This window comes from Hyla sarda, chromosome 2, assembly GCF_029499605.1.
Source record: "Hyla sarda isolate aHylSar1 chromosome 2, aHylSar1.hap1, whole genome shotgun sequence".
Classification (NCBI taxonomy): Eukaryota; Metazoa; Chordata; class Amphibia; order Anura; family Hylidae; genus Hyla; species Hyla sarda.
The window spans coordinates 192,940,550-192,953,576 of NC_079190.1; the positions used below are offsets into that span (position 1 = coordinate 192,940,550).

The window sequence follows — 13,027 nt, forward strand, 5'->3', positions numbered from 1 at the left end:
TCCCTCTCTGGCACAGAGGATCCACCTCCTGCCAGCCGGAATCGTGACAGCTGTGCTATGGCACAGCATTGAATAGTAGATGTAATCCAGATATTGTGCGTAATCGTCCCCTATAGGCACTGAAAAAGGTGGTAAAAGGAAAAATTAAATATTGTGCATTAACCCCTTTCCCAATAAAAGTTTTAATCACTCCGTTTTCCCATTTCTCAATTAAAATAATGTAAACAAAAATAAACATAAACATATTTGGTATCACCATGTCCGTGAGTGTTCGAACATTAAAATAAAATGTTAATATATCAGCATGGTCAATGCGTAAACGTAAAAAAAGTCCAGAAATATGTGTTTTGGTCACTTCATATACCAGAAAAAAAAAATTAGAAAAATTGATCAAAAACTACTATCAAAAATACAGTACAATTAAGCCCTCATATATGCCTGTATTCTGAAAAACATTAACAATATAGGCGTAAGAAGACAATTTTAAGCATTCTGATTTTTGGACACAAAGTAGTAAAATAAAACAAAACCTTTATAAACTAGGTAATATTTTAATTACATGGACCTACATAATAAAGAAATAATCTGATTGGTTTCTATGGACAACTGGTCAACTATACCTCTGTGCAGGTTTTGATAAATCTCCCTCAGTCTTTTGAACCTATAAAATGATACAGTACCATGTCTAGGCTAGCCCTGTTTATGAGGGGGCTCTGTAATGTTCTACATTGTTTGCCATATTCTTAGCAAGTGTATGAGAACTGGCCAAAACATAAGTAACACGTCAACTGCTACACAGACGAGCCTCATTTAATATGCAGACAACAATCTGCTGAGTTTGAAGCAGCATAAACATCTTGTAGAAACAAGGGCCTGATATATGTAAAACACGAATATTAACATGGCGTGCATTCTACATGACTAGATGTCTGCAGCTAATTGTGAAAATGAACTAGGTAGAATAAAAGTCTGACCAGCAGGAATGTAGGAGGCTCTGGCACTGCAGAGAGGATGAGATATATGTGGCTGGGCCAGAAGAAAGAAGAGTGGGCAGATGCATAATAAATGAATAATGGGCACAATTTCAGATTTCCTCTGTAATGCATTAAATCACTTCCATTCCAGCAAACCACAAAATGTACAAAGAGCAGGTGAATACTTAGCGCTCAAATAAGGAGATTAAGTGTGTCTTCATTATAAGCTTTTAAAGGGATGGATTGTTCCATGAGGTTGAAGGAAATTACAGATGTGGCGATCACATAATTAAACAAAATAATCAACTTGTGGTTGTCAAATGCAGAGTAAAAGGCTGAGAGTAAAATCCACGCCCCCAGAGCTGATAACTAGAAAAATAAAATTACAGCTGTTTTTCAAATAAAAGTGCTCATGATAGCTATAAGGTGTGTCTAGATAGCAGTCATGCCTTGGTCCTGGTGCCCAGGCGTCCCTTTTCTCTAAGAACTCCTTTAATGGGGGTCGATACATATCCTTCTTCTAGATAAAGAGAATGCTTTTTCAGAGACAGATTCACTATTCAAGGGACTATTCACCTGGCAAGAAATTGTCCATTGCATTATTGGTAAAGTCAATTATAAATATTATATGCATGTATCTGTTATGTTATATGTTTGTGATTAGGGCTACAATAATTAATCGATATTATTGAATAAAATCGATAAAGGAAATCACTGTCAACGATGTCCATTATAAAATCATTGTTTGTTAGGGGGCGTGGTCATTAGGTGGTGCAGCCTAGCAAGACTAGTAAATCTTCTATTATTACTAGGGATGAGCGAATCGAATCTGACAAATCCAAATTCATTACAATACAAATACTGTTTTAAGAGTAGTTGAACGTATTGTACTCCCCTCATAAGTGCATACCACGTACGTACATCTACGTGGTGTACCATTTTGTTCCTTATATAGTCCTAAGGGCCTAGTTACTGTGAAAGGCCAGCCAAAAGTACACACCTGCTGCTGTTCTAGACAAATACTGTTTTAAGAGTAGTGGAGTGTATTATACTCCCCTCATAAGTGCATACCATGTATGTACATCTGTGTGGTGTACCATTTTGTTCCTGTTATAGTCCTAAGGGCCAAGTTACTGTGAAAGGCCAGCCAAAAGTACACACCTGCTGCTGTTGTAGATAAATACAGTTTTAAGCATAGTGGAGTGAATTGTCCTCCTTTCATATACGCACTAAGAATGTCAGGCAGATAAGTGCCAGGGCATGCACAGAGCAGTGGTAGAGGCCTAAATTAATCAGGTGCAGGCAGAGGTCACAGCAGACTAGAGGTGAGTGGCAGCAGGAGTCACAGCGAGAGGCCTGAGCTAGTGACATCTAACAACCCAGTCAACAGTCGGTGGGTTCCTCAGACACAACCCTCAGTTGGCATGGCCCGGGAACAGTCCCTGTCTTCCAATTGCCTCTGTCCTATCCTGTTTCTTCCCCCCATAGAAGTATCCTATGCTGTGGGTGCAGCTCCACTTTTTATTCAGGAGGATCTACTAGAGGACAGTCAGCAGCTACTGCCCAGTTAAGAAAAGGAGGAGACATCCTCCGCTTCCTTCACTATGCATGCAAGTAGTGATGAGGAGAATGGTGTGGTAGGTGGTGTTGGGAGTGTTCAGGCTCCAGAAGCACACACTGTTGAGGAACCTGAGGAGGACATCAGTGACGTGCAGACACAATTTGATGATGATAAAGCTGATCGCACTTGGAAGCGGGGTGCAGAAGGGGGTACATCATCATCATCAGGAGTAGAGGGTGGCATGTTGCCCGTGAGGCAGCAATTGAACCAGCAAGGTGGTAGCATGGTTGGGAGTCAGCATGGTGGCAGCAGTGGGGAGTCTGGAGCCAATCATGCCCAGTGTAGACAACCTGGTTCGTGGCAGCCTACCTTCCTGAGAGGTAGTGGAACAGGGGTTACAAGACCACATTGCTTCCTATGGTCGTATGGAATCACCTATTGATATGATAGACCTGAGTCAGTTGAGAATAGACGGCAACAGCTTAAACAGGCAACCATTATGCCCATCCTCAAAAAAACATCTTTTCACCTATCCTCTTTGTCCAGCTACTGCTCCATCTTGCTTTTCCCCTTTGTCTCAAAAATTCTTGAACAACATGTCTATCCTAAACTGTCCCCCCACCTCTCATACAACTTCCTCTTCAACCACCTGAAATCTGATTTTGGCCCCCACCGCTCTACTGAAACCGCCCTAACCAAGGCGGCCTATAATCTGCTGACCGTCAAAGCCTCATGCCATTACTCTGTGCTCCTTCTCCTTAACATTTTCTATACCTTTGACACACTCAATCACTCCTCTCCTGCTACAAACTTTCTCATTTTTAGGCATCACAAATTTAGCCTACTCCTGGATCTCCTGATTAACCTCACATTTAGTGTATCTAACTCACACGTCACCTCTCTATCTGTTGGAGCCTCCCAAGGCTCTGTCCTCAGGCCCCTACCCTTCTCCATCTATTATTTTGACCTGGGACAGATCATAAAATTCCATGGCTTCAAGTACCACTTCTACACCTCCAATGGGCAGAGCTGTTTTATCCCCGCTTTGTTTTCCCATCTTTGCTTCTATTTCCTGTTTCTTGCTGTGCTGAAAACTACAAATCCCAGCATGCCACATGCCTTGCTGGTTTGGGGCGGCTCCTTTTTTTTTTTGTTCCACCCTTTACCCACCCAACTATTTTCCTGGGTCGGCCCCCTTATACACAGCACACTAATATAATCAGCCCTGGTTGGGATACACTGGCATGCACACACAAAATTGACTACAATTCCAAGCAGGTGTCATTCAGGAGTCTTCAGTCTGTGGTATAACTCCAGCATGCTGCCTCTGTAGTCTCCTCCTACTGAATAGGCTAGGCCAGTGTTTCCCAATCAGTGTGCCTCCAGTTGTTGCAAAACTACAACTCCTAGCATGCCCAAAGTCTTTCCAGGTATGCTGGGAATTGTAGTTTTGCAACAGCTGGAGGCACACTGGTTTGTAAACACTAGCGTACACACACATAACAGGGACTACAACTCCCATCATGTGCCATTCAGGAGTCGTCCCCCCATTTACACATAGAAATCATCCCCAGTCCGAGATTTATTCCCCTGCAGTCTTTACATCTCCAGCCCATGCACTTTGTTATCCTCCCCTTCAGATAACACTCTTATCTGTCTTCTTTCAGTGCAGAACTGTGTCCTCAGAAGACAGAGCAGGGGGAGGGGAGATGAGGAGCTGTGTATGTCCTCTCTAGCTTTGGGAGGGGGAGATGAGGGGGCGTGGCTTATTTCTCTCATGCAGTTCTGAAAGAATGTTGTCCACAGCCTAATCCTAACATGGCCGATATTGTGGACAACAATAAGAGATCCAACACAGAACAACTGAACTTCCTGGCCCACATACAGGTAAGAAAAAAAGACACATGCCACACAAACATATAAAACATGTCAATTGCAAAAAACATGAACATTAAAAGAAGATGCAATATAGCCAAAAATCTTAACCCACGGAGTAGTGTTTAGAGAAATCCTGAATAGGTAAACATTTTAAAGACTGAGCTAAAATTTTTCACACAACTAAAATCAGTCAGAAACATTTCGACTGTTGGGTCAAAGTGCGCAGGAAAACAATCTTTGAAAGTTGGAGGGAAATGTAGAAATGAAAAAAGTAAAGAATGTTATAAGCATATCCCCTAAGTCCATATAGGTTAAGTAGCAGTGTAATGTATTAAGCCACGGCACTGGTCGTCAGGGCTTAATCTATCACACTGCTGAGGTGGATCATCGCTTTGGCCGGTGATTTGCGGGGCCTCAGTGTGCCGCGTTGACACAGTCAAACCAGGAAGAAGACGGAGAGGTTTATTGTTTTATATGCTGGCAGTCTGGACTTAATACTGCAATACAATTGAGCATGGGACTTCTTCTTTAAGGGGTTGATAGATGTAATGTAAATATTATGTAATTGTAATGTAATCATATGGAACGTAATAATGGGGAGAAATACTTAAAAATATATATATGTATCTATAAAATATAAAATATATGTATCTATACATACATTAATTTACCATGTTTGTTAAAAGATATAATTACATTACAGTTACATAATATTACATTACATGGGACATAATAATGGTGAGAAATACTTATTAGTGAAATAAAAAAAAAATAATGTATATAGTTATGTATATATTTAAAAAGGTCTAAGCTGATTGGAAAAAATGAAGCAAGAAAGTGTCATTTTCCTTTATTTTCAGTAAAACCTGACAATTTCTCTGTTTTATTAGTAGAAGACAAGATAATATGCCCTGTGCTATTTTGTCTGTATTTTTAATACTTCTTCCTCATTTAAGACACTATAAAACATTGCAGAAGTTGTTCAGGGAATAAATGCAGCTTAGTGAGCATGTGCCAAATTTCATTTTGCAGTGGTGCAGATCAAAGACTATAAAACATGACTCTGAGGGGATCAAGTAGGATTTCAATAAAAGCCTATCTTCAAACTTTCACAGTGGTTTTAAGTTTGTTACAGTTTTAAAATAATAGTCTCTTCTCTCATGGTGTAGTATATAGTGATCATGCTGGGAAAACAGATTAGAGAAAAAAGCGTTTCTATTCTACTGACACTCGAATGTCTCTTCCAGGTACAGATGTGCCATTTCTTCCCTTTGCTTTTGACCCAACATATCCTAAAATGAATGGCACAAGATGACCAAGATGACCTTGATTTTCCAACACTTTGTTGGGAAATTTGGCTGAATATATACAGTATATTTGATGGTATTTTTTTGTAGGCTGTCATGGGTTTTGCTAGCCTGTCATCATTTATTGAATTTGTATTATGAGAAACTAGAGTTCCTTAACCCCTTAAAGGAAAAAAAAACATTTTTTAAATCAACTTGTGCCAGAAAATCATAAATATTTGTAAATTAATTCTATCAAAAAATCCCAATCCTTTCAGTACTTATCAGCTGCTGTATGATCCACAGGAAGTTCATTTTTTAAATTTCCTTTCTGCTTGACCACAGTGCTCTCTGCTGACACCTCTTTCCATTTTAGGAACTGTCCAAAGTAGGAGCAAATCTGCATAGGAAACCTATCCTGCTCCAGACAGTTCCTAAAATGGACAGAGGTGTCAGCCGAGAGCACTGTGGTTAGGCAGAAAGGAAATTCAAAAAGAAAAGAACTTCCTGTGGACCATAGCAGCAGCTAATAAGTACTGGAAGGATTAAGATTTTTTAATAGAAGTAATTTGAAAATCTGTTTAACTTTCTGGCACCAGTTGATTTAGAAAAAAATGTTTTCCAGTGGAGTACCACTTTAACCCCTTCCCGCTACAGGACGTATGCATACGTCATAAGCGGGCTCCCGCGATATGACGCGGGGTCACGTGCTGACCCCGCGTCATATCGCGTTGGTCCTGGCGGCTATCAATGGCCGGGGACCGCGGCTAATACCGGACATCACCGATCGCGGTGATGCCCGGTATTAACCCTTCAGACGCGGCGATCAAAGTTGATCGCCGCGTCTAAAGTGAAAGTAAACTGTGCCGGTTAACTCAGTGGAGCTGTTCGGGACCGCCGCGATGAAATCGCGGTGTCCCCAACAGCTTGCTGAACAGCTGGAGGGTCCCTACCTGCCTCCATGCTGTCTGATCGCCGAATGACTGCTCCGTGCCTGAGATCCAGGCAGGAGCAGTCGAGCGGCGATAACACCGATCAATGCCCGGCTGTTGCCAGGCAATGATCTGTGTAGAAGATCAGTGTGTGCAATGTTATAGCCCCTTATGGGAGCTATAACATTGCAAAAAAAAAAAAAATGTGAAAATAAAATGTTAATAAAGATCATTTAACCCCTTCCATAATAAAAGTCAGAATCACCCCCCTTTTCCCAATAAAAAAATAAAACAGTGTAAATAAAAATAAACATATTTGGTATAGCCGCATGCGTAAATGTCTGAACTATAAAAATATTATAGTAATTAAACCACACGGTCTATGGCGTACACATAAAAAAATTCCAAAGTCCAAAATAGCGTATTTTTGGTCACTTTTTATACCATAAAAAAGTGAATGAAAAGTGATCAAAAAGTCCGATCAAAACAAAAATGATACCAATAAAAACATCAGATCACTGGGCAAAAAATTAGTCCTCATACTTCCCCATATGCAGAAAAATAAAAAAGTTATAGGGGTCAGAAGGATATTTTTAAGCATATACATTTTCCTGCATGTAGTTATGATTTTTTCCAGAAGTACGACAAAATCAAACCTACATAAGTAGGGTATCATTTTAACCGTAAGGATCTACAGAATAAAGAGAAGGTAGCATTTTTACCGGAAAATGCACTGCATAGAAATGGAAGTCCCCAAAAGTTACAAAATGGCATTTTTTCTTCAGTTTTGTCGCACAATGATTTTTTTTCCATTTTGCCATGGATTTGTGGGTAAAATGACTAATGTCACTGCAAAGTAGAATTGGTGGCGCAAAAAATAAGCCATAATATGGATTTTTAGTTGCAAAATTGAAAGCGTTATGATTTTTAGAAGGTGATGAGGAAAAAATGAAAATGCAAAAACGGAAAATACCCTGCGTCATTAAGGGGTTAAGGACCAAGCCCATTATAACCTTAAGGACCAGAGCATTTTTTGCACATCTGACCACTTTCACTTTAAGCATTAATATCTCTGGGATGCTTTTACTTATGAATTTGATTTTGAGACTGATTCAAAATCAGAATCTTTCAGGGACCAGTTCAGTTTAAAGTGGATTTGAGGGGCATTCTTATTAGAAATACCCCATAAATTACCCCATTATAACAACTACACTGCTCAAAGCATTCAAAATGACATAAAGAAAGTTTGTTAACCCTTTAGGTGTTTCACAGGAATAGCAGCAAAGTGAAGAACATTCAAAATCTTAATTTTTTACACTTGCATGTTCTTGAAGACCCATTTTTTTTATTTATACAAGGGGTAAAAGGAGACAAATTCCCTAAAAATTTGTAACCCAATTTCTCTCGAGGAGGAAATACCTCATATGTGGATGTGCTCTGTGTGTGGACTAGAAGGCTCAGAAGAGAAGGAGCAACAATGGGATTTTGAAGAGTGAATTTTGCTGAAATGGTCTTTGGGAGGAATGTCACATTTAGGAAGCCCCTATGGAGCCAGAACAGCAAAAAAAAAAAAAAACACATGGCATAATATTTTGGAAACGACACCCCTCAAAGCATGTAACAAGGGGTGCAGTGAGCCTTAACACCCCACATGTGTTTGACAACTTTTTATTAAAGTCGGATGCATAAATGAATTTTTTATTCACTAAAATGCATTATTTCCCCAAATTTGTCATTTTTACAAAAGGTAATTGGAGAAAATGCCCCCAAAAATTTGTAACCCCATTGGGAGTATGGAAATACCCCATGTGTGGACGTAAAGTGCTCTGTGTATGCACTACAATGCTCAGAAGAGAAGGAGACACATTTGGCTTTTTGAAAGCAAATTTTGCTGAAATTATTTTTGGGGGGCATGTCACATTTAGGAAGCCCCTATGGTGTCTGAACAGCAAAAAAACTAAACAAAAAAAGAAAAAACACATAGCACGCTATTTCGGAAACACCCTCAAGGAAGGTAACAAGGGGTACAATGAGCCTTAACACCCCACAGGTGTTTGACAATGTTTCTTGGCCATAACAATTACATATAATGTCATGACTGACTGGGGGGACAGGGAGAGTGAGCCCTAAACTGACCCTAAAACATCTCTCCCTGCCTACTTGCCCATCCATCCTAAACAATGGATCGACAACTGGGCGCCGGTCCCTTCCTGTGCTAAAGTGCAGTGGTGTAAAACCACATAATATACATAGTCGGTCACAAACCAGAAAAGAAACAGAAAACTACTAGACAACCAGATATATCAGACAGAATACAAATACTAACAGGGCAGAACATAAACTCACAAACAGACCAGAATATAGTGAATTAACAAACAGTTCACAAACCGGATATCAGATAAACGGCAGACATGATAAAATGAACAAGACTAGGCATGATATGAGTATACAGCCGAATCCAGGAGATGAAGGGGATAAACAGAAGAACTGAGAGCCAAAACACTAAACTGAACAGGTAAAATTGAACACAGTTCACAAACAGGTACAAGTACAAAGGACAAAGATCAGATCAACCAAACAGGATATAAATATAGGACACTGTTCACACAGGGACACAGAATATACAAACTGGACTCCCCACTCCACTAACGAAGTAGCCATTAATAATAAATCCAAATAGAATACTGGCCAGCGGCACACTACACAGTGTGGTCAGAAGCTGACCAAGTAGGAAAACAGAAATATAATACACGAAACACTAGACTAGAACCGGATGAGTCTAAATAGACTCCAGAATACTGGATAAGAATATAACATACGGAGCACAGGGTACAAGCTTGACTCAGACACAGTGTGAACACAGACTGAGCAGAACGAGCAAACATAATCCTAAAACCGATTGATGTAACACAGACTAAAATACAAGGAGCATGCTATATAACCATAGCTAAAAACCCAGATAAAATGGCAAGATAAATACAAGGTAAATGCTTAAGCAGACATAGTCAGAATATAGCACAAACTTACATAGTAGTATTTCACTCAATAACCAGCACCAGAATGCAGGAGAACTCTGGCTAAAATAGACACACCCGAGTTTCTCATTCGTTCAGAGCATTCCCTTCCCAGGTAGAATAGCAAACTGCTTTGAACAAACTAGTGCGTGAATGCACACCTAAACAGACAAAAAATACAAAAACAAATAAACGGACTTTACATAAAATGTTTAATTTTCATGGACCACTGTTCCGTGAGGGGTGTAGTTTTTTAAAATGGGGTCCCATGTTGGTGGTCCACTGTTCTGGCACCATGGGCGCTTTGTAAATGCACATGGTCTTCAATTCTAGCCAAATTCTCTCTTCAAAAGCCCAATGGCGCTCCTTCCCTTCTGAGCCCTGTAGTGTGCCTGCAGAGCACTTTACATCCACATATGGGGTATTTCCATACTCATGAGAAATTGCATTCCAAATTTTGGGGGTATTTTTTCCTTTTACCTCTTGTGAAAATGAAAAGCATGGGGCAACACCAACTGTCTGTGCTTGCTGGAAGTTGTAGTTATGCAACAGCTGGGGGCACACTACTACAACTCCCAGCATGCCCTTTTTGCTGTCTGTGCATGCTGTTTTTTTTTAGTTACGCAACAGCTGGAAGAACACTTTTTCATAGCGAAAATATGCCTCCAGCTGTTGCATAACTACAACCCCCAGCATGCACAAACTACCAAAGGGCATGCTGGGAGTTGTGGTTGTGCCTTCTGCTGTTGCATAACAACAACTCCCAGCATGACCTTTTATGCATGCTGGGATACTGCTGCGCTCAATCCTCCTGCCTGCCACCGCCGACTCCGGTCCTGGGGCCCCGATCCCACCACCGATGCCGGGGATCGGGGGCCTCTGCTCCAGGTACCAACTCCCGGTACCCGCTCATGCCCTTTGGAATAGGGGCAGAGCAGGTGCCATTAGTGACACCCCCAGAAGGGGTTCTGACACCAGTGCACCTCATTCCTGCTGGTAAAGGGTGATAGGTGAAATCCCAGACAGTACCTATCACCCTTTTTTTCTGGGTCACCAGGGAACCAATTGACCCTGAATTGCAGCAAATCACTGATCCTGAGTCTCAGGACCCCCCCAGGGGTTTGCACGGGGGGCCTGCGGAATGATTTCAGCAGGCAACCTGTTACATTCACCGCCTGTTTACCGGTGGTGAACGGAAACGTCCATGGTGTACAGATACGCCCTGGGTCCTTAAGTCCCAGGACGCCAGGGCAGACCTGTACGACCTATGTCCTGGACGGGTTAAAGGGGTACTCAGGTGGAAAACTATTTTTTTCATCAACTTGTGTCAGAAAGTTATACACATTTGCAAATTACTTCTATTTAAAAATCTTAAAGGGGTACTCCAGTGGGGTACTCCATTTCTTTCTAATGAACTGGTGCCAGAAAGTTAAACAGATATGTAAAAATCTTAATCCTTCCAGTACTTATTAGCAGAGGAAATTGTATTTCTTTCTTGAGTTCTTTTAAGTCTGACCACAGTGCTATCTGCTGACACCTGTCCGTATCAGGAAGGAGCAGGCGAGGTTTGCTATGGGGATTTGTTTATTCTCTGGACAGTTTCTGACATGGACAGAGGTGTCAGCAGCGAGCACTGTGGTCAGACTGGAAAAAACTCCAGAAAGAAATACAACTTCCTGTGCAGCATACAGCAGCTGATAAGTACTGGAAGGATTAAGATTTTTAAATAGAAGTGATTTACAATTCTGTTTAACTTCCTGGCACCTGTTCATTTGAAAAAAAAAATAGTTTTCCACTGGAGTACCCCTTTAATCCTTCCAGTACTTATCAGCTGCTGTATGCTCCAGAGAAAGTTGTGCATTTCTTTTCAGTCTGACTACAGTGCTCTCTGCTGACACCTCTGTCCATGTCAGAAACTGTCCGGAGCAGGATTGTTTTGCTATGGGGATTACTTCTGTTCTGGACAGTTCCTGACATAGGTCTCAGCAGAGAACACTGTGGTCATACTGAAAAGATGTATATAAAAAAAAAAAAAAATTCCTGTAGAGCATACAGCAGCTGATAAGTACTGTAAGGATTAAGCTTTTTAAATAGAAGCAAGTTACAAATCTGTTTAACTTTCTGGTACCAGTTTGGTACCAATAACCCCCCCCCCCCCCTCCATAGTTTGGGCAACTTAACCTTACTGTGACAGGGGTGTGTGAATATTAATTGTGCAGGGGGGTGCATTTGCCACGCTCAGTGGCCCCCGACTGCTCCCCCCCTCCCCAATGACTGAGTAACCCATTTCCTTCCCATCTGTGTATAGGAAGAGATGTGTGACTTAGCACTTGCAGGGCGGTGAGCAGGGGCCCACCCCAATAACTACTTACCTAGGTCCTGGTGGCATTGTTAAACTATGATTTCTCTAAAATGCCCAGGCGTTTAATAGTAAATTGTGGCTTTTTGTAATCGCTCCTCCTGCACCAGTTTGTATGTTGCTTTCGCTTTGGGCAGCATAAAACTAATGATAGGTTCCCTTTGAAAAGTCTAGGTAAAGTCATTGTTTGAACTTGTCAGCAAAAACGATTAATAAAATCTGAAAGGAATCACAAAACGTTTGCAATTTCCATGACTAATTGATGAGTCACTGGATGCACCGACACCCACTACGTGGCCTCCCAGCAGGGTGATTTTGTGGACCAAGCCTGGTTCCATGATTTTAAAAAAGAGAATAAAACCAAACTGTACCTTTTTCCTATAGTTGTAGTTTCACTTATAGACTTGTTTAGGTTTTGGTACTTTGCAGGATTTAAGTATTTGTTGATTACCCGAGTAACATTGGTGAAATGGACACAAAAATATTAGTGGATTAAGTGGTTGAGCCAAAAAACACAGTTTTTTTTTCAGGTGTTTTTTTTTTTTTTTTAAACTACCACTGCAGTTTTTGAGCCAAAACCAGAAGTGTATTGAAATGGAATTGGAAATATAAAGGAAGGACTTATACTTCTCCTTCCTACTGGATCCACTTCTGACTTTGGCTCAAAAACTGCAGTGACAGAAAAACCTGTGTGGAAACATCACCTTCTGTCTACAAGGGGGTCCCTGTCCATAAGGCGGGGGCTGCTGTCTACAAGGGAGGTCCCTGTCCAAAAGGGGGGGGGGCTTGCTGTCTACAAGGGGGGTCCCTGTCTACAAGGGGGACAAGAGGGAGCACTGTCTTCAAGGGGGACCTGCTGTCTTCAAGGGGGGCTGCTGTCTTCAACGGGGACAAGGGGGGTGCTGTCTACAAGGGGACAAGAGGGGGTGCTGTCTACAAGGTGAAAAGAGGGGGTGCTGTCTACAAGGGGGGTGCTGTCTAGAAGGGAGACAAGGGTTGGCTGTCTACAAGGGGGACAATGGG

General features: G+C 41.3%; 1 long non-coding RNA gene across 1 annotated transcript in view; it reads left to right on the forward strand.

The window, feature by feature from the left end:
• The window catches only part of LOC130355640 (uncharacterized), an 83,839-nt gene that overhangs the window by 34,434 nt on the left and 36,378 nt on the right, over window positions 1-13,027 (forward strand). The window lies entirely within an intron of this gene.